Source organism: Rattus norvegicus, assembly GCF_036323735.1.
Source record: "Rattus norvegicus strain BN/NHsdMcwi chromosome Y unlocalized genomic scaffold, GRCr8 chrY_unlocalized_30, whole genome shotgun sequence".
In the NCBI taxonomy this organism is placed as follows: Eukaryota; Metazoa; Chordata; class Mammalia; order Rodentia; family Muridae; genus Rattus; species Rattus norvegicus.
This window is the reverse complement of record NW_026947390.1, coordinates 294910-321643: the sequence shown is the minus strand read 5'-3', so window position 1 is coordinate 321643 and position 26734 is coordinate 294910. Positions and strand designations below refer to the sequence as shown.

The 26734-nt window shown below is 38.7% G+C and overlaps 1 long non-coding RNA gene across 1 annotated transcript; it reads right to left on the bottom strand.

Annotated features, from left to right (window-relative positions):
• Nucleotides 1-1259: 1259 nt before the first annotated feature.
• LOC134484695 (uncharacterized) lies at nt 1260-19088 on the bottom strand. Its single transcript, XR_010062353.1, has 3 exons — nt 18271-19088; nt 17356-17552; nt 1260-1544 (listed from the first exon to the last, which is right to left on the bottom strand). It is a non-coding gene; the product is annotated as an uncharacterized LOC134484695 (long non-coding RNA).
• Between the last annotated feature and the right edge of the window lie 7646 nt (nt 19089-26734).

Sequence of the window (26734 nt, the reverse complement as noted above, 5' to 3'; positions counted from 1 at the left end):
GATCTCTGGATAACCAATACAGGCCTCATCTCAAACATTACAAGGTCTCGATTATGCAAGAGCTGCTGATATAAGTGCAAGACAAGTGAGTTGGAGAGATCAGGAAGGGCATTCAGGAGTTATGCAACCCTATGTGTTGGATTCACCCATATCCCTTTTGGGGAGAGATTTGCTGAAAGATATGGGTTTCAAATTGACCACTGAGCATTCTGAAACTTCACTAAAGATTATGAAACATATGGGCTACTTTCTCGGTAAAGGAATAGGGAAACAAATGCAGGGTAGGACTAGCCCTATAACTGCCCAACAGAGAGAAAAGTATCAGGAACGGGGTTTTTCCATGGGGCCGCTGAGGAAGCGTTCCCATTACCTGGAAAACAGAGCAGCCTGTGTGGGTTCCTCAGTGGTTGCTTTTTCTGAGAAGCTTGCCACAGCTAAAGCTGTCTACCAAGCATATAAAACCATCCCAATATATGTGATTAAAAAGAAGTCAGGGAAATGGAGACTGTTGCATGATTTACGAGTTATTAATCAACAGATGCAAATCATGGGCCCAGTGCAACTCGGGCTTCCTCTTTTATCCTCTCTGCCAGACTGTTGGTCTGCTGTAGTGATTGATATAAAAGATTGCTTTTTCTCATTAAAACAGAGACTGAAGGAACACCCATTCAGAGCCTGCCCCACATGTGGCCCATACATATACAGCCACCCAATTAGACCAGATGGACGAAGCAAAGAAGTGCAGACCGACAGAAGCCGGATGTAGATCGCTCCTGAGAGACACAGCCAGAATACAGCAAATACAGAGGCGAATGCCAGCAGCAAACCACTGAACTGAGAATAGGTCCCCTATTGAAGGAATCAGAGAAAGAACTGGAAGAGCTTGAAGGGGCTCGAGACCCCATATGTACAACAATGTCAAGCAACCAGAGCTTCCAGGGACTAAGCCACTACCTAAAGACTATACATGGACTGACCCTGGACTCTGACCCCATAGGTAGCGATGAATATCCTAGTAAGAGCACCAGTGGAAGGGGAAGCCCTGGGTCCTGCTAAGACTGAACCCCCAGTGAACTAGTCTATGGGGGGAGGGCGGCAATGGGGGGAGGGTTGGGAGGGGGGCACCCATAAGGAAGGAGAGGGGGGAGGGTGATGTTTGCCCGGAAACCGGGAAAGGGAATAACACTCGAAATGTATATAAGAAATACTCAAGTTAATAAAAAAACATAATTATATACAATCTACATATTCAGCTCCAGTTTTAATGAGTAAAGAAAAAATGAGGAATTTCCTTTCTGCATCTTAAAAAAAAAAAAAAAAAGATTGCTTTTTCTCTATACCGCTTTGTCCAAGGGATAGTGAAAGATTTGCTTTTACTGTTCCATCATGCAATCATGAAGAACCTGATCAACGACTAGAATGGGTAGTTTTACCACAGGGTATGGCCAATAGTCCTTCTATGTGTCACGTTTTTGTGGTTAATGCCATTGTCCCAATAAGACAGATGTTTCCTGCGCTCCATTTTACAGATGATATCCTTTTAACTGAAAAGAATGAAGAGATTTTAGATTTAGTATATGGAAATTTAGTTAAATTGCTAGAAGGTAGGGGATTTGATTATTGCCACAGAAAAGATACAAAAGGGCAATTTTGTAAATTAATTAAGATTAAAACTATGTCCTTATACCATTATCCCTTAAAAGGTTGAATTGAGGAAAGAAAATCTTAAGACTCTTAATGAATTTGCAAAATTACTAGGAGATATTAATTGGGTCAGATGTCATTTAAAATTACCAAATTATGAATTAAAACCATTCTATAATACTTTAATTGGGGATTCAGCCTTGGATTTTCCTAGACAATTGACTAATGAAGCAAGGGAAGCTTTAAAGAAGGTTGAAAAAGGATTACAAGGCACAATTTAACATCGATGGAAGGAGGGGGCAGACATTGTCCTATGAATTCTAGCCACCTACATGCAGCCCATAGGATTGTTGTGGCAAGATGGCCCTCTGCTTTGGGTTTATCCCAATGCTTCTCCAGCTAGAACAGTAGAATATTATCCTACAGCAGTTGCATGATTAACCGTGAATGGATCCTACAGTGCATACAATAATTTGGTTTTTGCCAACCTCAATCATTGTGCCCTATAGAGGTCAGCAGATGAAGATCTTGTGTGGTACTGTGGATGATTGGGCTATACTATGCTGTGGATTCCATAGAGTGATAGATAATCATTATCCATAACACTCTTGGCTATCCTTCTTATAGAACATCCCGTGATCTTTCAGTGTTCCTATACAGGTGGCGCCAAACATTTTTACAGATGGATCCAAAAATGGCTGTGGAGCTTATGTGATTAACCATCAAGAGCCAATTTTGTGTCAATATCAACCCAGCTCTCCACAAATAATTGAACTCAAGATTGTGCAGGAAGTGTATAAAAAGTGTTCTTTTGCCTTTAATTTGCTCTCTGATTCATGATACTTCATAATGCAGTTAAAATATTAGAAGTGGATGGCCCTATTAAAATTAGGAGCACGGTATGCCAGCTGCTGTGGGAACTTCAGGAATTGATCTGAGAAAGAGGTCACAAGTTTTTTGTCCAAAATATTAGAGCTCATAAAGCTTTGCCTATTCCTCTCAGTTAGTGAAATGATCTTGTGGATAGATGTACCCTCATGGAGTTCATATTCTTTAGCTCATCATTGGATCAAGCCCAACAGTTTCATAAACAATTTAATGTTCCTACGAAGACCTTAGAGCAGAAGTTTCATCTGTCCTGAGAAGATGCTGTACAGATAGTTTTAGGATGTCAACAGTGTATCACTTTTCACCATCCCCCTAGTGTAGGGATTAATCCTAGAGGCCTCTTGCCCCTAAAGTTTTGGCAAATGGATGTAACTCACATATCTGGATTTGGGACTCTAAAATACATTCATGATTCTGTGGATATTTGTTGAGGTGTCATTCATGCTACCCTTATGAGTGGAGAAAATGCACGAAATGTTGGACTCTGCCTATAATCCTGGGCTGCTTGGGGAAAGCCTCAACATTTAAAAACTGATAATGGCCCAGCATAAACTGCCAAATCTTTCAAATTCTTTTATAAATGGATGGATGTGCCATGACCTGCCTTATAATCCCCAACGTCAAGGTGGTGTTGAGCAAGTACATTGTACCTTGAAGGAATGCGTAATTAAACAAAAAGGGGGATTAGGCCATGGTAGAATCCCCAAGGAACAGATATCCTTAGACACTTTTACTCTTATTTTTTTTTTTTTTTTAATTTTGGTTGATGACAGCCTTTCTGCCGCTGACCGACATCAGTGTCGGGCGGGCACGTTGAAAGTTATGTGAAATGGAAAGATGTGATCATTGGCTTATAGCATGGACCAGATCCCGTGTTGGCATGGGCAAGAGTGTCTGCTTGTGTGTTTCCTCAGGATCGGCAAGATCCGTTGTGGGTCCCTGAAAGATTGACAAGGAGGTGCTACAAGAATGATGATCCTGCTGTTGCTGACACTTCTCGGTGTGACCCAAATGCTGGTCCAAACAGAGCCCCGGTGGGGGATACTATCGGTGTTCCCGAGACTCATGACAATACGTCATGACTTTAAGCCCACTCTTCTAATTTGGTTAAACAGTTGTCAAGTTATCTTCTAGGCAATTGGCCAGGAGAATTTGATTCCTTAATGGATCAGCTACATGTAGCCATCCTGAAGATGAACTCCACACGTCCAGATGCTAGACTGGCTGCAGGATTGTCATCTTGGACTGCTGCTGCTATGAATCATCTGAGGGAGTGGGTGGGTATGGGAACCCTAGCTGGACTCTTGCTGCTAGTCTCCCTAGTGTGCCAGTGGTGTCTATGTAGAATGAGGTTTGTTCAGAGGCGGCACAGTTATGGTGGTACAGGTATTTGCAGCCATTGAAGCAGGACAGTCCCCTCAAGCCTCTCTTATGGTCACTCAGAAGACCTTGTTGTACCTCATGCCTGAGTATGTGTGAGTGACCCTGCCCAGTGATGGGCAACCTACCTTCTATCTATGGCATGGAAACTTGTGGGAGATGAGGTGTACTAAGACTGGTTTAATGAACAGATGATCCTAAGACAGGGGGATGGGTGGGGGTCACCACGATCAGTGGTGCCTTTGCCCGCTTCATTAATTAAACAAAAAGGGGGAATTCTAGGCCACTGTGACGTGGTGGACCTCAAAGATGGCACTGGTTTCCGCCTTCCACCCTCCCAATGGTGCACTATCCTTGTAGTAAGCAAGTCCTTATTTGTCTATGCCTGCCTGGCCTACTAGCTTCTGCATAGTGACAGCCTATCTGATTGACCCACATTGCTTGCTAGGATTGGCCAGCACTAGCTATTTAAGTGTGCTCCGGGGATTCCCTGGGATCTGAAGATTGTATCAAGGGTCCTGAGTAAAACTGCTTGAAGAAGATCTTCGTTGGTCATGTCTTGTTAGTCGAGGTTGGGCATGACAAGGGACTTTGTAAATATTCCTCAATGTGTACACAAAAACTTTGTTTTCCAATTCCATTCTCTGCAATGATTTTGGTCACAAAGGGGGCCCACGTATACAGTGAGTATAACATTGTAAATATGGTGTACCTACTTCAAATGGTAAACTCCCAAATCCTTATTTTTTCAAAAAATTACCAGACATCAGTAAAGCAAAGGACAACATGTAATTGGATTTGGTTTCTTGTCCAATTTGATATCAGTTCTACACTATTTAGCTTCCAGAATTCCTATGGCCAGATTTGAGGTTTTAGGAGGTTTTAACATGATTCTATCTTAAAGACAAACATAAGATACCAGATGATGGGCAGGGAGAAGAATGGCTTGAGGACCAGTAAAACATTTACTTAAATAAGTTTATAAAAACAGGAAGGAGTATTTTTGAAATGGTCATTTGTGAGTTCTATGTTCTTGACATAGTTGGGCAGAATCCATTTTAACATTCCACTTAAACACTTAGGTGTTGGAGCCATCAAAAGTATATATGTACACATCAGTCAAAAAAACTAGATAAGATTTACAAAGGTAAGAAGTGCATTCTTCCAGGATCCAGATATTAATATTTCTTGAGAGACACAGATATAGCATGTCAAATACATAATTGAATGCTAGTAGTAAACCAGTGAACTGAATACAGACCTCTTGTTGGTAAATGTTGAAAAAGGATAGAGGAGCTGAGGGTGTTTTCAAACCCATACGAAAAACAATGCCAATGAACCAGAGCTTTCTCGTACTAGCCCAACATACAAAAAAAGTACAGTCATGAGCTCTCAGGAATTCAACTGTGCCCTTCATAACACTTGGTTTTCGAATAAAGAAATGAATGATATAAACCCTCTGACATACAGGAACCATAAGAACAGGGAAGTCCAGAAGCTTTTGAGAGTCTCCCAACTCCTGTTTCCCTGTTTCGAGACTATCTCTTCAGAGATACCTCTCAATCCCTACCAAGGACTCACTGAGCTTTCCAAAGGACCACATATTTCTTCCTTGTTTTTTATACCAAGACAGAAGGCCAGCTTCCTTCCCCTCATTTCCAATCTCATCATCCACTTTGTTATCACTCTCTAATTTTCTCTGAATTAGAGGTAAATTAGTAAACCCTAGAGGTACTGAAGGATATCTGAGAGACAGTTGCAGTCATGACAACAGTTGTGACATCACAGAAGAAGCCAGTGCTCTCCAGGTTACAAGAGAGTTTTCAGGGAGGGCCTAATGATGATGTCAGGGAGAACTGCCATGGCCTACCTGCTGAACAGATTTCCTTACATTAACCAGATTTTAGGGTGCCCTTTTCAGGTGTGTCTCCTTTGACACAGAGGAAACCTTTATGTACTCCATCTCTCTAAAGTAGATACTTCACTTTGCTTCATTAGTGGTTACATTCTCTGAATGGAGAAAGTTAGTCAGGGGCTTGGTATGGGTAGAAAAGATCTAGGAACATGGAGTGTAGGAGATTCTTCTAGATAATATTTTTAATCTATGTGTAACAGGTTCATTCTTGTGACATACAGTTCAATTTTCTAGGGTTTCTCCGTTTCTCAAAGGTTAACACTTTCCCTACAGACCTTGAATAGAATGAATATTGTATTTCAATTTCTTATTGTACATTCCTTGATGAGGGACTTTGTAAATATTCCTCAATGTGTACTCAAAAATTTTGTTGTCCAATTCCATTTTCTTGATTTTTGTCACGAGTGAGTCCAGCCATACAGTGATTATAAAAGTGTAAATACTGTGAACCTACTTCAAATGATAAACTCCCAAATCCTTATTTTACGAAAAATTTCCAGACATCAGGAAAACAAAGGACATTTTGCACTATTGAATTCGGTTCTCTAGTCCCATTTGATAACAGTACTACACTACGTAGCTTCCAGTTTTCAATGGCTAGACTTGAGGGTTTAGGATGTTTCAACATGATTCTTTCTTCAGGCCAATCCTAAGATACTGGATGATGTGCAGGGAGAAACATGCCTTGAGGAGCAGTCAAACATCTACTTCAATAGGTTCACAGAAAGAGAATTATATGAAACTGTCATTTGTGAATTCTACATTCTTGACATAGTTTTGCAGAACCTATGTTAACTTTCAACTTAACTACATAGGTGTAGGAGCCACCAAAATCATGTATATACATCAGCCAAACTAACTAGATAAGATTGATGAAGGTAAGGAGTGCATTCGGCCATGAACTGGAAAAAGTTATTTCCTGAGAGACACAGATACAGCATGTCAAATACAGAAGTGAATGCTAGTAGCAAACCAGTGAACTGAAAACGGACCTGTTATTGGTAAATTTTGAAAAATGATTAGAAGAGCTGAAGGTACTTTCAACCCCATAAGAGCAACAATGCCAATGAACCAGGGCTTTCTCGTACTATACGTATATACAAAAAAGTACATGGACTGAGGTATGTCTCCAAATGCATATGTGCCAATGGATGGACTTTTTGGGCAACATTGGAAAGAGAAGCCCTTCTAATCCCTTGTACATCTTTCAGTTCAAGGTAATGTCATTCAGGAGAAAGGCTGGTTAGAGAAGAAGTAAATGGGAATGTGTAGGGATCTTATGGCAGAAAACTGGGAAAGGAAAATATGTGAAATTTAAATATAGAAACATCCAGTTAAAAAAAGCAATAAAATTTGCTAAAAAATAAAAAAAAGAAAGATATAAATCAAAGTAAAAGCTGCCAAGTAATCACATATATTGACTCGGAAATCTGAAGTGGTAGAGTAATACTAGTGGAAAGACTGAGATGATGAAGTCTCAACTAGAAGCACTTCTGTCTCGGTAATATTAGTGTCAGACAAAAACTTCACTATAGGTGTCCAAAGCATGTTGTTTAGCAACACAATATTTGTACTTCCATTCTTCGTTAGTACCTTTCTTCTTGACAAAAACAGTAAAGGTCATGAGCTGAGGATAACAATTGTGCTCTTGAAAATACTTGGCTTTTGTAATAAAGAAATGAATGGTATAAACTCTCTGAATTTTAGGAACCATAAGAACAGCAAAGTCCAGATGCTTCTGAGAGGCTCGCAGCTCATGATTCCCATATGTGGAAGTTTCAGATCAAGGATATCTCTTTAGCGATACCACACAACTCCTATCTTGGCCTCACTGAACTTTCCGAGGACCACATATGTCTGTCTTTTTTTTTTTTACAAAGACAGAAAGCCAGCTTAATTAACTTCTCATATCTCTTCATCTTCATTTTTCTCACTCCCAAATGACTTAGAGGCCAATTAGTAAACCCTAGAGGTAATGAAGGAACATCTAAATATCAGTTGCAGTCACAGCAATATTTGTGACATCACAGAAGAAGCTTTGTCTCTCCAGGAAACTAGAGATTTTTCAGGAATGAACTAATGATGATGTCTCTAAGACCTGCCATGGCCTATCTGTTAAAGAGCTTTCCTTACATTGACCAGATTGAGGGTGCCCTTTCCAGGTATGTTTTCTGTGACACAGCGGAAATTGTGGAAAGCCAAAATAGCATTTGCCGTCACAAGATGGCGTTGGCTTCTGCTTTGCTCCATGTGGAAAGCCGCGATAGCGTTCGCCATTACAAGATGGTGCTGGCTTCCGCTGTGTGATCCCGACTTCCTTTCAGGAAACTAGCTGTGTGCGCATGTGCAAGAATGTGTTCACTCCAAGTCTTTGCCCACCCCGGGGCATGCCAATGAGATCATGTGTAAGCGACCAATCAGGCATGTACTCGCCACATTAGGGTGTATATAAGCAGTGCCATTCTGGGTCTCGTTCTCTTCCTCTTCAAGATGCAATAAACACTTTGCTGCAGAAGGATCCTGGTGGCCGCGCGTAGTTCTTGCTGGCGAGATGTTGGGCATACGATATTTGGTGCCGAAACCCGGAAATAATGCCTCACCATTGCCGGGGCCGAGGAGACCCTCCGTTTGCGGAGAGGGTCCAGAACTGCAGGATGAGAAGGTAAGATCTGAGAGGCATGTTTGGTCTTCATCTCTCTCATCTGTCTCCCCCATTAGAAGATGCGGTGGAAGCTTTTGTTATCGTTTTGGCAGCGCTCATTCTTTCTCTTTTGGTTTTCAATTTTGCGGCTGCCACTAGGAACAGTCAGAAGTCGTACCTAGAAATTGAGAAATGCCACTCAACAGTAATAGCAGGACAGGGGGCATTAGGGGGGTTACAGGACAGCATGTCACAAATAGAGCGGAATGAAAGATTAAAGAGCTCAAAGAGAAAATGTACATCTAAGAAAAAAGGCCCTTTCTAGGACGTTAGATCCAAGGAATCGAGAAATAGGGGAAAGGACGCCCCGGGAGAGAAACATGGAAAGGAGGAGAAAGCCCCGAAAAAGAAAAGCCTTTATCTGGTAAAGGAGTTAGAGGCTTTGGGGCTTGATAGTTCAGAAACAGACGAGCTTAGGCCCTCTGAGGAAGAGGATTTAGAAGATGAGCCAGATGTCTATGAAGAAGAAAGATACCACCCAGATGAACGATGAGCTAACAGGTTGGGTAAAAGACAGAAGAAAGTGGGAGGTGGAAACCATACAGTTTTCTGGCCTATAAGCCCCAGCGCCCCTCCACTTTATATGGAAAGATTTCACTCAGATTCCTTTCTCACTAAAGATGAACAGAAAAGATACAGCAGGCATTTCTGGTGTTTGAGGATGCTGATGGAGGCCGTGTTCACGCACCAGTAGAATATATTCAAACTAAGGAACTTGCCAAGTCGATCCATAACAATGGAGTTAGTGCCTATTTCACCATTTCTCAAGTCGAGAGGCTTGCTACTCTGGCCGTGACTCCAGGAGACTGGCAGACAACAGTGAAGTCTGAGCTCCCTAATATGGGACAATATATGGAATGGAAAGCCTTGTGGTATGACGCCTCTCAGGGACAGGCCAAAGTCAATGCCATTGCTGAAGGCGATCAGAGAGATTGGAGACTTGACCTGTTAACAGGACAAGGGCAGTATGCCAATAATCAAATTATAACTGGGGAGCATACACTCAAATCTTCGCTGCTGCCATTAAGGCATGGAAGGCACTTTCCAGGAAGGGAGAGTCTGGGGGACACTTAACAAAGTTATACAAGGCCCCCAGGAGCCCATTCTCAGACTTCGTGGCTAGGATGACAGAGGCAGCAGGCAGGATCTTTGGAGACCCTGAACAGGCAATAACCTTTAGTGGAGCAGTTGGTATATGAACAAGCCACACAGGAATGCAGAGAAACTATTACACCTAGTAATTTCAAAGGGTTACAGGACTGGCTGAGAGTTTGCCAAGAACTTGGAGGCCTGCTTACTAATGCTGGCCTCGCGGTTGCTATCCTACAGGGCCAAAAGCGCTCAGATACATGTGATCGGAGGGTCTGCTATAACTGTGGAAAACCAGGACATCTGAAAGAAGAGTGTCAGGCCCTCACAAAGAGGAGAGCACCAGGACTGTGTACTAAGTGTGTGAAAGGCTATCACTGGGCCAGTGAGTGTTGCTCACTTAAAGATATCAGAGGCAGGCTAATTCAGCCTGGTCCTTCCCAGGCAGAATGGGGTGAAAAAACGAGTATCTGGCCCCCAAATCTCAGGGCCCCAAAACATATGGGATTCCACCTCACAGCAAGTGGACACCTTGGTCCACAGAGCTACAATAGGCTCAACAGGAGAGGACCTCCGTTCCACCACCCAATTCAAGCTAAATCCACAGATGGGTGTACAACGTGTCCCCACTGACTACAAAGGCCCCTTATCCGTGGGAAGTGTCGACCTTATTTTGGGTCGATCGTCTTTAACCTTAAAGGGACTTATTGTTCACTCTGGAATAATAGATCAAAATTAAACGGGCGAACTTCAAGTTCTCTGCTCTTGCCCTCAAGGCATTTTTTCCATCTCCTCAGGTGACAGGATTGCTCAATTGATTATCCTTTCAAGTTTACATGATCATTTTCCTTCTTCTGGCGTCCCTAGAGACACCGCGAAGTTTGGCTCTTCTGGGACGGATTATGCTTATTTAATGATGGACCTTAATTCCAGACCCTCTTTAGAGTTGAATATAGAAGGGGAAACTTTTATGGGGATTCTACATACAGGGGCTGATAAGAGTATTATCTCCTCCAGCTGGTGGCCTAAGGCATGGCCTGTCATTCAATCATCCTATTCCTTACAAGTATTAGGGTATGAGGCCAGCCCCACTATCTGTTCACGTTCCTTGATCTGGCATGCTCCAGAAGGCCAATCAGGAAGGTTAATACCTTACGTCCTCCCTCTTCCTGTTAACCTGTGGGGGAGGGACATCTTACAGGATCTAGGACCGACATTGACCAATGAGTATTCTCAACAAGCTGTTGAGATTATGAAGAGAATGGGTTACAAGGAAGGGAAGGGATTAGGAAAAAAAGAACAAGGAAGATTAGAACCAGTCCCACAAGAAGGTAATGTAGGAAGGCATGGCCTGGGTTTTTCCTAGGGGCCATTAAGGGTTCTATGCCCATACCCTGGCTTACAGAGGAAGTCACATGGATTCCTCAATGGCCTCTATCCTCTGAAAAATTGGAAGCTGCCACTAAGTTAGTTAATGAACAATTGCAGCTTGGTCATTTAGAACCCTCTATTTCACCATGGAATATTCCTATTTTTGTGATAAAGAAAAAAAATCAGAAAAGTGGAGACTTCTCCATGATTTGAGAGCTATTAATGCACTGATGCGTTTATTTGGCTCAATCCAACGAGGCCTACCCTTGCTCTCTGCCTTACCTAAACAATGGAAGATAATATTTAAAGATATTAAAGACTGTTTCTTTTCCATTCCCTTGTGCCCACAAAACAGACAGAGGTTTGCAATTACTATACCAGCTGTTAATCATCTTGAACCTGATAAGAGATTTCAGTGGTAGGTCCTGCCTCAAGGCATGTCCAATAGCCCTGCTATGTGCAACTATATGTGCAACTAGCTCTTGAACTTATAAGGAAGCAATTTCCATCTTTGCTTTTGATCCATTACATGGATGATATTCTTAAGTGCCATAGAGATTTAACAGCCTTACAGACCTCATATCCCATCTTAATGAAAACATTGGCTCATGGGGACTACAAGTCGCTACAGAAAAGGTTCAAATTCCAGAAATTGGCTTATTTCTGTGATCGGTCATTTATCCTGAAAAATAGTTCCTCAGAAATTAGAGACTCGCAGAGACCATTTACATACCTTAAATGATTTCCAAAAAATATTGGGAGATATAAATTGGCTGAGACCATTTTTAAAGATTCCCTCTGATGAGTTGAAACCTTTATTTGATATATTGGAAGGGAATCCTGACATCTCCTCTCCGAGAACATTGACGCCAGTCGCAAACCAGGCCTTACAAGTTGTAGAAAGTGGCTTACAGGATGCTCAATTACAGCGCATTGATGAAACCAAGCCTTTTGATTTATGTGTTTTCAAAACTATACAATTACCAACTGCTGTCTTGTGGCAGAATGGGCCTTTATTGTGGATCCATCTCAATGCATCTCCTGCTAAGATTATTGACTGGTATCCAGGTTGCTCAGCTTGCACTCCGTGGGTTGAAACCAGCTGTTACACATTTTGGGAAAGAACCCAAAATTTTGATAATATCATACACAGCAATTTAGGTTCAAACATTAGCTTCTACTTCAAATGCTTGGGCAGTGTTAGTTACTTCCTTTACTGGACATATTGATAATCATTATCCAAAACACCTGATCCTATAATTTGCCTTAAGCCAAGCCATTGTGTTCCCACACATAATGTTTCAGGAACCACTTGTTGATGGGCTTGTAGTGTATACAGATGGGTCAAAAACTGGTGTAGGTGCTTATGTGGTCAATAATAAGGTAGAATATAAGCAATATAATGAAACCTCACCCCAAGTTGTAGAATGTTTAGTGGTGCCTGAGGTCCTTGAAGCCTTCCCAGGCCCGCTTAACATTGTTTCAGATTCCTCCTATGTGGTTAATGCAGTTAAGGTTCTTGAGGTGGCTGGACTACTCAGGCCTTCCAGTAAACTTGCTCAGATATTTCAACAAATCCAATCTACCCTTTTTGGCAGGAGATCCCCTGTATTTATATACACCTATTAGAGCTCACTCGGGCCTTCCTCTTCAAATGTCCCGCAGAAATGACCTAGAAGACCAAGCTACTATAGTGATTGCAGTAGCCTTGTCCCCCCAGTTAGACGTAGCAAGAGAATTTCACAGACAATTACATGTGACAGTTGAAAGTTTACGCTGCCGATTTGCTTTGACTAGAAAAGAAGCTAGGGAGATAGTTACCCAACGTCAAAGTTTTGTCAATTCCTGCCTGTACCCCATGTGGGAGTTAATCCACAAGGAATCCGACTGCTACAGGTCTGGCAAATGGATGTTACTCATATCCCTTCTTTTGGAAGACTTCAGTATCTGCATGTTTCTATTGATACATGCTCTGGCATCATGTTTGCTACACCTCTAACAGGGGAAAAAGGCCTCGCATGTAATTCAACATTGCCTCGAGGCGTGGAGTGATTGGGGTAAACCCAAACTCCTTAAGACAGACAATGGACCAGCTTATACTTCTCAAAAATTTCAACAATTCTGCCACCAGATGGATGTGACTCATCTGACTGGTTTCCCGTATAATCCTCAAGGACAGGGAATTGTAGAAAGTGCCGATCGCACTCTCAAATCCTATTTAATTAAACAAAAAGGGGGAGTCAAGGAGGCTCTACCCCCAGTACCAAGAGTAACAGTTTCCATGGCACTCTTCACCCTTAATTTTTTAAATACTGATGCCCAAGGCCATACTGCGGCTGAACATCACTGTTCAGAGCCTGATAGACCAAAAGAGATGGTAAAATGGAAAGATGTTTTGACTGGTCTATGGAAAGGCCTAGAACCTATTTTAATAAGATCCAGGGGAGCTGTTTGTGTTTTCCCGCATGAAGAAGACAACCCATTCTGGATACTGGAACGACTGACACAAATAATTCTGACGCCTAGAAATGACTCGCGGATGGATCCCTCGGAAACTACCTCTAGCCCTCACACTGCCTCTTTGGATTTGGGTTCCTAGTACTTCAAAGAATGGGTGGGGGTTGCTCTGTTTGGTACAGCCATATGCTGTGGATTAGTGTTCATGCTATGTTTGGTTTACAAACTCAGATCTCAACAGAAACATGACAAGGTCATTGTCACTCAAGCACTTGTGGCCATTGAGCAAGGGGCCTCCACTGGAATTTGGTTATCTATGCTCAGGAATTAGTCAGCGTCTGAGTTCTCTGCTCTTGCAATCCATGGATTTGTGGACCCATTGCACTAGGATAAGAGAGATTCAATGATTCTTTAATCAGCCCTTCTACATTGCTGAGGTTTCCTCATTGCACACGATAAGGTGATCATGATTTCCCCAATAACTCATTTTCTGGCTGACCTCTATAGTAGAGTTCGCCCTAGGTCGTTTAGCAGTTACTGTCACACAGCACTGCGGTATCCAGAGACAGGCAACTTTCCTTATGCACAGACCAATCTAAGACATGGAGCCCGGTGGCCAAAGGGTTAACCTACGACGGATATGGCTGTGACACTAGAGGAATGACCTAAGACAGGAGCCACAACAGATGAATGTAACTGCAGAGGCCTAGACAAGCCTCGTTCTAGTAAAACAAAAAGTGGAAGATGTGGAAAGCCTCGATAGCATTCGCCATCACAAGATGGCTCTGGCTTCCGCTGTGCCCCACGTGGAAAGCGGCAAAAGCATTCGCCATTACAAGATGGTGCTGGCTTCGCTGCGCCATCCAGACTTCCTTTCAGGAAACTAGCTGTGTGCGAATGTGCAAGAGTGTGTTCACGCCAAGACTTTGCCCACCCCAGGGCGTGCCAATGAGATCATGGGTAAGCGACCAATAAGGGGTGGACACACCACATTAGGGTGTATATAAGCAGCACCATATTGTGGCTCCGTCTCTTCCTCTTCAAGATGCAATAAATGCTTTGCTGCAGAAGGATACTGGTGTCCGCGCGTCGTTCTTGCTGGCGAGAGGTTGGGTGCATGACAGGAAATGTTTACGTACTCCATCTCTCTAAAGCTAGTGACTTATCTTTGCTTCATTAGTACATGCTCTGAATGGAAAAGTTAGTCATGGTCTAAGATTTAGGAACAGGAGTTTAGAAGATTCTTCTAGATAATATTTTCTCAGGTTCATTCCCTTGAAACACAGTTCAATTTTCTTCGTTTTCTCTGTTTCCCAAAGGCCAGTATTTTCCCTACAGACCTTTAATTGAATGCATGTGTATTTCAATTTTTATTGTATATTTCTTGATAGGTGACTTTATACTTATTCCTGAATGTGTACTCAAAAATTCTCTCTTCCACTACTATTTTCTGCCATGATTTTCTCAACAAAAGTGCCCAGCTCTAGAGTGATTATAACAGTGTAAATAGGGTGTACCTACTTCAAATGGTAAACTCCAAATTCCTATTTCATCCAAAAATTCCCAGATAACAGTAAAGCATATGACCACACAGAGTATAGAATTTGGTTCTCAGGTCCCTTTTGATCTCGGTTCTTCAATACCTCTGTTCCATTGTCTCAGGGTTAGATTTGAGGTTTTTGGATGTTTTACCATGATTCTTACCTGAGGCCAAATATTAGATAGAGAAGGATGGGAAGTGATAAGAATGACTTCAGGACCAGGGAAACCTAAACTTCAATAGTTTCATAAGAACAGGAGGGAATCTATTTGCCATTGTAATTTGTGGATTCTACATTCTTGTCCTAGTTGCACTGAATCCATATTAAAATTCCCCCTAACTTCATAACTGTTGGAGCCACCAAAAGTATATATATATATATATATATATATATATATATATATATATATATATATATATCAGCCACCCAAACTAGATAAGATTTATGAAGCTAAGAAGTGAATTCTACCAGGAACTGGATATATAGATATTTCCTGAGAGACACAGTTAGAGCATGTCAAATGCAGAAGTGAATGTTAGTGGCAAACCAGTGAACTGAAAATGGACATCTTGTTGGTAGATTTTGAGAAAGGATTACAATAGTTGAAGGTGCTGTTAACACCAAATGTCAATGAACCAGAGCTTTCTGGTACTAAACCAATATTCAAAGAATGACATGGACCGACAGATGTATGGCTCCAAATGCATATGTGGCAGAGGATGGCCTTGTTGGCACCAATGGAAGGAGAAGCCCTTGGTCCTACCTTGGTTTGTCTCCCAGCTCAAGGGAATGTCAAGGGGCAGAAGTATGGTTAGAGAAGAAAGGATTATGAACAGGTAGTGATCTTATGGGCAGGAAACTGAGAAAGGAAATAATATTTTAAATGTAAATATAGACTCATCCAGTTTAAAAACACTAAAATTTGATAAAACAAATAAAACAATAAAGATATAAAATTAAGGAAAACTATCAACTAATCACAGTTATTTACTCGAAAATATAAAGTGGTATTCAGAGCAATACTAGTGGAAAGACAAAGATGTTGAAGTCTCAACTAGAAGCACTTCTCTCTCCCAGATATCAGTGTCAGACACAAACTGCACTATAGGTACCCAAAGCTTGGAGGAGTTTACTCTGAGCTGAGGACACAATACTTGACCATCCCTTCTTCTTTAGGACCTTTACTTTGGACAAATAGAATAAAGGCCATAGCTATCAGTAAAACAACTGTGCACTCTCCAACTCTTGGATTTGGAATAAAGAAATGAATGATAAAAACCCTCTGACATCTCAGAACTATAAGAACTGGGAAGTCCAGATGCTTCTGTGAAGCTTCCAACTCTTGATTACCATATGTGCAAGGCTCAGATCAAGTCTATCTCTTCAGCAATACCATTCACCCCCTACCAAGGGCTCTCTGAGCTTTCCCCAGTACCACTTATTTCTTCATTTTTTTATACTAAGACAAAAGTCAAGCTTCCTTCTCCCCACCTGTGATCTCTTCATCTTGTTTGTTCTCTTTCCCAAATGGCTATTTACTCTGAATTAGTGGCCAATTAGTAAAGGGGAGAGGTACTGAAGCAATATCTGAGAGGCAGTTCCTGTCAGGACAACACTTGTTACATCACAGAAGAAGGTAGGGCTGTCCAAGTTACAACAGATTTTTTCATGGAGGTCCTATTTATGATGTCACTGAGAACTGCCATGGCCTACCTGCTGAACAGCTTTCCTTACAATGACCAGATTCGAGGGTTCCTTTCCAGGTCCATCTGCTGTGACACAGTGGATACCATTACGTACTCCATCTCTCTAAATCTACAGAATTCTCTCTGCATCACTAGTGGTTACATGCTCTGAATGGAGAAAGTTAGTCAGTGGCTTGGCATGGGTGGAAAAGATCTAGGAATATGGAGTGCAGGAGATTCTACTGGATACTAATTTTATTCCTAGTTACATTCCTCTGGCCTATAGTTCAATTTCCTCAGATATCTCTCTTTTCTACAGGCCAGTATTTTCCCTAAAGACCTTTAATTGAGTGAATATTTTATTACATTTTCTTATTGTACATTACTTGATAGTGGAATATATATATATATATATATATATATATATATATATATATATTGCTGAATGTGTAATCAAATGTTCTATTATCCGATTACTTTTTTTTTTTTGGTACGATTTTGAAACAAAGGGGGCCCAGCTCTAATGTGAATAGAACAGTGTAAATATTTTGTATTTACTTAAATGATAAACTCCCAAATCCTTATTTTATCCAAAAATTACCAGAAATTAAGAAAGCAAAGAACAACATTGACTATATAATGCACTTCTGCAGTTGCATTAGATAGCAGTTCTCTAATATCTACCTTCCTGTGTTTCCAGGGCCAGACTTGAGGGTTTTGGATGTTTTACCATGATTCTTTCTTCAGTCCAAACATAAGGTTCATGACATGGGACGGGAGCAAAGTGGCTTGCGGTACAGTGAATCTTCCACTTCAATAGGTTCATAAGGATAGGATGTAGTTTATTTGGCTTCGTCATTTGTGGATTCTAAATTCTTGACCTAGTTGCACAAAGTCCATGTTAAAAATTCACCAAACACCATAACTGAATGAGGCTCAAAATATATCTTAGTCATTCTGATTGGTGTGCTGTGGAATCTCAGGATTTTTTTTTTTTATTTCCATTTACCTGATGGCTAAGGATGTTGATATTCCTCAGTTGAGAATTTATTGTTTAGCTCTACAAACACACACACACACACACACACACTCACACACACACACACACACACACACACTCAGCAACCAAATGTAGATAAGAGTGATGAAGCTAAGGAGTCTATGCTGCCAGTGAACTGAAAACGGACATCTTTTTGGTAGATTTTTGAGAAAGGATTAGAAGAGCTGAAGGTGCTTTGAACCACGTAGGAACAACAATGCAAATGAACCAGAGATTTCTGGTACTAAACTAATATTCAAAGACTGTACATGGACAGAACTATGGCTCCAACTGCATATGTGGCAAAGGACGGCCTTGTTGGTCACCAATGGAAGGAGAAGTCCTTGGTACTCCCTGGGTTTGACTCCAGGTTCAAGGCAATGTCAGGGGGCAGTAAGGTGGGTTATAGAAGACGGAAAGCGAAATCGAATAGGAGAATTATGAAAAAGAAACTGGGAAAGGAATTAATATTTGAAATGGAAATGTAGAAATATCCAATTAAAAAAGCAATAAATTTTTATAAAAAATTAAAAAAAATGAAAGAAAGAAAAGAAACCTACCAGCTAATCAAACCCATTGACAGAGAAATCTGAAGAGTCACTCTCAGGGAATGGTATTCAGAGTAATACTAGTGGAAAGTCTGAGATGATGAAGTCTCAACTAGAAGCTCTTCTTTCCCAATTATCAATGTCAGACACAAACTCCATTACAGGTATCCAAAGCATGGAGGCGTTTACACTTAGCTGAAGAGACAGTACTTGTCTTTCCTTTGTTTCTTCAGACCATTTTCTTCAGGACAAAAAGAGTAAAAGCCATGAGCTCTCAGTAGAACAACTTTCCCAACAACTGGCTTTTGGAATGAAGAAATTGATTATATAAACTCTGTGACTTCCAGGAACCACAGCAAGCAGTGAAGTCCAGATGATTCTGAGACGATTTCTACTCCTGATTCCCATGTGTGGAAGGCTCAGATCAAGGCTATCTCTTCAGCAATCCAACTCAAACCCTACCCAAGTCTCACTGAACTTTCCCATGGACCATTTATTTCTTCCTTTTTTTTATACAAAGGCAGAAGGCCAGCTTCCTTCTCTTTTATCTCCCTCCCAAATGACTGTTTAGCCAGAATAAGGGGTCAATGAGTTAAACCTAGAGGTCCTCAAAGAATATCCAAGAGGCAGTTGCTGTCACCATGACACTTGTGACATCACAGAAAAGGTAGGGCTCTCCAGGATACAAGAGAATTTTCAGGGAGGGCCTAATGAAGATTTCACTGAGAATTGCCATCGTCTAACTGTTGAACAGCTTTCCTTACAATGAACAGATTTGAGGGTGCCCTTTCCAAGAGTGTCTCCTGTGACATACTGGAAACCTTTACTTACTATATATCTCTAAAGCTAGAGACTTCTCTTTGCTTCATTAGTACTTACATGTTCGGAATAGAGAATGTTGTTCAGGGGCTTGGAATCGGTAAAAAGATCTAGGAACATTAGGTGGAGGAGAATCTTCTGGATAATAATTCCATTCCCAGGTCCATTCCTGTGACATACAGTTCAAGTTCCTAGGTATTCTCTCTTTCCCAAAGTCCAATATTTTCCCCCCAGACGTTCAGTTGAATGAATATTGTATTACATTTACTTATCGTACATTTTTTGAAAGGGGAATTTATATATATTCCTGAATGTGTACTCAAAAATTCTGTTTTCCAATTTTATTTTTTGCAATGATATTGGGAACAAAGTGGCCCCAACTAAAGCATTAATATAACAATATAAATATTGTATATCTACTTCAAATTATAATCTCCCAAAACCTTATTTTATACAAAAAATTACCAGCCATCAATAAAGCAAAGGGCAACATGGACCCGAAAATTCAGTTCTGAATTTCCTTTAGGGTTGAAAAATTTTGCCTAGAAAGTTTTGTGGGTGTATGTGTGTCTTTATCCCTCCACTGGTGCTCCATCAGGGCTACAGGAGTTGGCCTCTTAATGTTCCATAACACCAATGTAAGTCAAAGCTTAGGTTACCCCCATTGATTCGTGGGTACCTCCCTTATCCCAGGTCTCTTACTCATCCTGGAGATTTCCCCTACCTCCTCATCTCTAAAAGTTCCAGATTTCCTTTCATTCTCATGACTATCGTGTCATATCTTTTGTCCCTTCCCACACAGCATCCATTCTCCTCTTCCTTCCATCTCCCATCTAGTTCCTTCCCTCAATCTGCCTCCTAGACTATTTTATTCCCCATTCTAAATGAGAGTCAATCATATGCACTTGGGTCATTCTTCTTGTTTATCATCTTTGTATCTATGACCTTTGTGGAAGATGTTCTGTAGTTTATGGATAATATGAACTTTTAATTGATCAATTTCAACAACCCTGCTGAATCATATTTTTATAGTAGTATGTTAACATTGAACATTATAATTTATTATGAGTGAATGTCAGGAGGAGCAAATTTAAGTCAAAAGAAACTTAAAACATATATCAAATCACAGATTATAAAAATTGATCTAATAATAAAAATTCTCTACTATAGTAAGGAATTATTATATCACAGGCAATTTTTTAAGTGATACCATAAATTTGGCAGACAAATGATGTTTTTACCAAATAATTATGGATAATAGGACTAAGATCAAATAAGATAAATATATTGTTTTCATTTTGATATCACTTGCTGGCATTTTTCCTCAAACATCATGTATATAGCATTAAACATAATGGTATTAGTTTTAAATTTTAATATTTATTTTAACCTAACCTATAAAGTAATAGGATGCCTTATGTTATGTTTGTAGACATTCAACCTCATCCTCGCTTCCTCAGTTCTTTTTTCCGCCTGCCCTATGTCCCTCACCACTTATACTAGTCTCTCTTCATTATTCTTGATTCTACACTCGTATTCCACATGTTGAATATCTTCCATACCATACTGTTTAAAACCCTACTTTCTAATCTCTGCAACCTATACCAGTTAAATGAACTCAATCCACCCACAGCTTCACATAAATACAAGTATATTAAAAAGAGATTCTTTGATATATATGAGAAAGAACACATGATTTTGCCATTCTGAGTCTTTCTTATCTTACTCGGTATATTTTCTATTTACATCTATTTTCCTGAAATCATCATAGTTTAGTTTTCCTAGGGCTGAATGAAATACCATTGTGTATATTTTCACATTCTTATGTATCTACGTATCAATAAACATTCCTTACTCTTCTCAATAAAAAAGCAATAGATTTCTTTGTGAATAATGATGTGAAAGCTCAGATAGGGCTTGGGGATTTAGCTCAGCAGTAGGCCCTGGGTTCTATCCCCAGTTCAAAAAAAAAAAAAAAAAGCTCAGATAAAAAAGCCAAAATTAATTACGGACAAATTTTCAAAGAGAAAAATAACTAACATATTTTTGGTTCTATGAACTAGAGCAGTGTATGTTAAAGTTAAAAAGGATGTGGTATTCATACTATTTTTATACTAATTAAAAATGTAGAATATTCAATACTTTAGAGAATGCTTATAAAATTGGACATCACTAAGTGATATTTCCACTAAAAATTTAATCTTTTTATAAAATATTTTAGTTACATATATATATTTTTTACCTTCAAAATAAAGAACATTAAGAAGTTACTGTCATAAATTTCAATAACAACACCAATGACTGGTTATATGAATAAACAACAGTCTAGGAGTTATTGAAAACATCTCCAGTTAAATAAAGAGACTTATAAAAGAGATAGAATTTTAACAGAAATGCACATGTCAATCAAAATACAATAAAATCCTGAAACTCTACTAAGATGATTACTATGCATTCCTATGTCCTAAGTTTCATCAACTAGCATGGTACAGGAAGAGAAGTTATATGTCTGAAAAATGAATTCATATTTAACATAGTAACTTTCTTCATAAAAGCCAAGCAGACACTTCTCTATTTTGTTGCTTAAAAAGTATGTACAAAGCACGGCTTTTGAATATAACACTAATATTTCAAAACTATGATTAAATATGCAAAGATCTTAACACAAAACCCAGGGTTTTCAGAACAACCATACAAACTTAAGAAGGAAAAGAAGACATTTTTAAGTACATAGATATGCGTAACGAAGTCCCCAGCTAACCAGTAACAGACGGGTCAAATTTATCGTTCTATATATTGCATAGAATACTCTCTCCCAGTTCTTTATTCCTTAGCATATGTTATTGCGTATGTTTCTCTGTTTCTTATGTTCTGAGAGCAAGTGGTATTTCTCAAAAAATTAGTTCAAATCATCTGATCTTCACTCCAACAAAAAGAAGCTGTTTACATTAGAGAAAAACAATTAAAGGTTCTCGTTCTTTATTGTGCAAAATTTATATTTGATTTTGTATGCTTAATATGCTTCTACACCTTAGTGATGACCATTCAAGATTGGCCTGAAATCCACCATTTTTAAATCACAATGTAATAGCCCTCTAGCTAATCACAGAAAAGCCTTCAAAGTGTATTTACGTAGGTTTATTTAATACAAATTCAGCTTATAGTTTAAGGGGAATAGTGATGGAAAACATCTTTTCATACATTTTCGGTACGTTCACATTATTTTATAGCTAACACACTGCAATAGAATCAAGATCAAATTATTAACATCTTACTAAGTTAAAATGAGAATTTTTTCTTTGTATAGTACAGAACGTATCATTGAACATTTTTGAGACAGTGTTTCTTTTATATACCTGGCAGTACCAGAAACTCTCTCTCTCTCTCTCTCTCTCTCTCTCTCTCTCTCTCTCTCTCTCTCTCTCTCTCTCTCTCTCTGTAGACAAAGCTTGCCTCGAACTTAGAGTTCTGCCTGCTTCTGCTCTCCAGTGCTAAGTTTAAAGGCCTGTGCCACCACACCCCGTGCTTTTCTACATCTTTAACAAGCTCTTGTCTGATTTTATTCCAAATCTTATGAAGTTAGTTCCCTAAAGAACCTAGAAGAAATCCAATAACAAAAATGTATTTTACAAATATAAGTCCCTCTTCCCGAGTTCCTGATTGATCTAGTCACTTAGCAAGCTCTCTGAGGGAACTGAAAACAACAAAATTTTGCTTTCATTAGAGGAATAAAGAAAAGGCCTTCTGACTGCACAATCTCATGATATCACAGAACAATTCTTCCAATACTACAAAGTGAAATCTTATAATGACTCCTCTACCTGAAGCCAAAGTTTCTTACCTTCTATTTGTTTGTGCACACTGTGACCACCATTTCATTTTAACCAGGTTTAACACAAAGGTATTCTCTGCCCCAAGAATCCATTTCTACTATATTGACATATTCAGCCATGTTCAGTTAAATTTAAGCAACAACCACACCAAAGTCAGGATTTATAAAATATCCAAAAGATACATGGGAATAAATGCTACAAAAATAAATTTATACCAAATAAATAAACAAAATGTCTTTTACTTTTTGTAACACAACATCTATCCATTTTCATTTTATTGATTGGTTCTGTGTATATTCATAAGCCAAGAAAATTGTATTTAAGCCAGGAAACAACTTGTGAGATTTAATTCTCTCTATTATATAGACTATGAAGACTGAACTTAGATATCAATGCTTAATGGAAAGCAATTTTACATGTTGTGTCATTTCACTGTTTCTCAGATTTTTTTTGTATACTTGAAAAAGTATAGCTAAATCTTGTTATTTAATATTTTTCCCATGCCTTTTTATTTTCTACTTAAATTATGAGTGATAAGTCCAAATGGGATCTGATTATATATATTGACCCCATATGTATTGTTGTAAAAATTATAAGGCAAAGTTTTATATGCTAGATAGTATACATTTGGGAGAACATTATACTTGAAATTAGGTCATTCATTTTCATTAGTTTTCTCTGAATGACTATTATTTATTAATTTGTATTAAATTTTTAGAAATATTGTGTGTTTGTTTGTGTGTGTGTGTGTGTGTGTGAGTGTGCCTGTGTGTGTATACATACATATATATATATATATGTATATTTGATAATTCAAATCTAATAAGACCAGAGAAAGATGCTTGAGTGGTATTGATAATTTATGGATGCAGTGAATTTTTGTATATGCTGTATAAATAACCTTGAAAATATTTTCTGTGTATTTTTTAAAAGCAATTTTTATATATGTATACTAGATCAAACCTGCTAATTGCAGTTTTAGCTTTTTCCACACTAATATTATCTCATTAGATGTCTAGAAAGAAATTCATGGATGCATGAATCATATCTTAACACCAACTGTAGGTAGACTCAATGATATATCATTCTTTTGCTCAGCTTTAATTCATAAATTATATATTTAATTTGGTCTATTTATATTAAAAACGTGTGCCACATTTTATATATATATATATATATGCATAAATATATATGTATATATATATATATGTATTCATTGATAACTTCTGTCAACAAACATTAAGAATTAATGATTTATATACATTATTACAAAATCTAAGAACATTCAGTTTCTTCCATAAACAACTACCATAATGCATAAATAATAGAACCATTTCCTGATTGACACGATTAACAAAAATCATTTGATGTACCATTCCTATAAACATATTTTGATATTATCCATCAGTTTCTTCAAGGAGTTTTTTTAATTTTAGTAAAGGGAAATATAGTAAAATTGAATCAAAAATGAAGTCAGTATTTTTTCAATTCATATTCCTTCAAATAGTAAAATATAGTTTTGTTTAAATAGGTCATAATAAAAAGGGACATATTGGCCCTAGACAGCAAAAGAGACCAAAGGAAATTAATGCCAAACTCTAATATTTGTGCCAATATCAGAAATGGGAAATGATATTTTACTATTAATTTAATGAGACAAAATGTCATTTTTATTTAATAATTTTTCGTGAGTATTTTTTGTATTTTCAGTTCAAATGTTATCTCCTTTTCTCCCTCTCCCATAAATCCCCCTCCAGTTTCTTTGAGGATGTTCCCATTCCTACCCACCCACTTCAACCTCATTGCCCTAGCATTAAACTAAACTGGGGAAACAAGTCTTCACAGGATTAAGGGCTTTTCCTTCCAATCATGCTGGACAGTGCATTTCACACATGTGGCTGGTATCATGGGTTCCTCAATCTGTACTCACTAGTGGGTTGTTTAATCCCCCGAATTTCTGGTGGGATCTTGTTGGTTGATATTTTTGTTCTTCCTGGGGTTTTGCAAATCCCTTCAGCTGATTAAGTATATTCTCTAAAACCTCCATTGAAACCCCCTTGTTTAATCCAATGTTTAGCTGCAACCATCCCCTTTTATATCAGTAGGGATCTGTCAGAGCCTCTCAGGAGACATTCACATCTGACTTCTATCAGCAAGGGTTTGTGGGGATCAGCAATAAAGTCTGGATTGGGTGGCTGCATATTGGATGGATCCCCACGTGGGGCAGTCTCTGGCTGACCCTTTCTTCAATCCATGCTTAACTCTTTATCATTGTATTTCCTCCCATGAATATTTTGTTCTCCCTTCTTAGAAACAATGTAGCATCCACATTTTGGACTTCTTTCTGCTTGGGCTTCATATGACCTGTGACTTCTTTCTTATGCATTCCACACTTTTGGGTTGATACACACTTCCAATTAATTTATACTATATGGGTTTTTACATCACACAAAATAATAATTTCAAGTTCCATCTTAAGAATTTTCTGAAAACATTGATTTTGATAGCTTAGAAGTACAGGTGTGTAAATGTACCGCATTTCCTTTATCTATTATTCTGTTGAGGGACATCTGGGTTCTTTTCAGCTTCTGAAATATATATATATTCACACATATATATAAATATATATGTGTGAATATATTATGTGTATATATATTATATGTATATATTATATGTATATATATGTATATATATGTATATATATGTATATATGTGTTCATATATATGTATATATTATATGTATATATATGTGTGTGTTTATATATAGTTGTTATCAACATATAGCATCATGTGTCCTTGTTATATGTTGGAGCATCTTTTGGGTATATACCCAAGAAGTGGTATTGCAGGAACCCCATGTAGTCCTAATTTTGTGAGAAAATTCCAGACTGATTTCCAGAGTGGTTATACCAGCCTGCAATCCCTCCATCATTGGAGGAATGTTCCTCTTTCTCCACATCGTTTTAGACATCGTTTTGTCAACTGAATTTTCTATTTTTTATCTTAGCCATTCTGATTTTTATGCTGTGGAATCTCAGGACTTTTCTTGATTTCCATTTACGTGATGGCTAGGGATGTTGATATTACTCAGTTAAGAATTCATTGTTTAGCTCTATACACCATTTTGAAAGGACTATTTGATTTCCTCTAACATAATTCTTTGAGTCTTTTTATATATTGAATTTAGCGCTGTATCATATGTAGGATTGTTAAAGATCTTTTCTTATTGTGTTCGTTGCTCCTTTTTCCTAATGACAGTGCCCTTTGCCTTACAAAATCTTTTCAATTTTATGAAATTCCATTTGTCAAATCTTGATCTTAGAGCATAAGCCATTGGTTTTGTGTTCAGGAAATTTCCCCAGTGCCCAAGTGTTCGATACTCTTTCGCATTTTTCTTTTATTAGTGTTAGGTTATTTGGTTTTATGTGGAGATCCTTGATACACTTTGACTTGAGCTTTTTACAGGGTGAAAAGTGTGGATTGATTTCCCTTCTTCTACATGCTAATCTCCAGTCTAAACAGCACTGTTTGTTTAAAATGCTATCTTTTTTCCATTGGATGGTTTTGGCTCCTTTGTCAAATATCAAGTACCTGCTGTGTGCCTTCATTTCTGGGTCTTCAAATCTATTCCATTGATCTGGGTATCTGCCTCTGTACCATAACCATTAAATTGTTATCATTATTTTTCTTTTTTCTTTTTCTTTTTCTTTTTTTTTTTTTTTTTTTTGGAGCTGGGGACCGAACCCAAGTCCTTGCAATTGCAAGGCAAGCGCTCTAACACTGAGCTAAATCCCCGACCCCACTATATTTCTGTCATACATTTT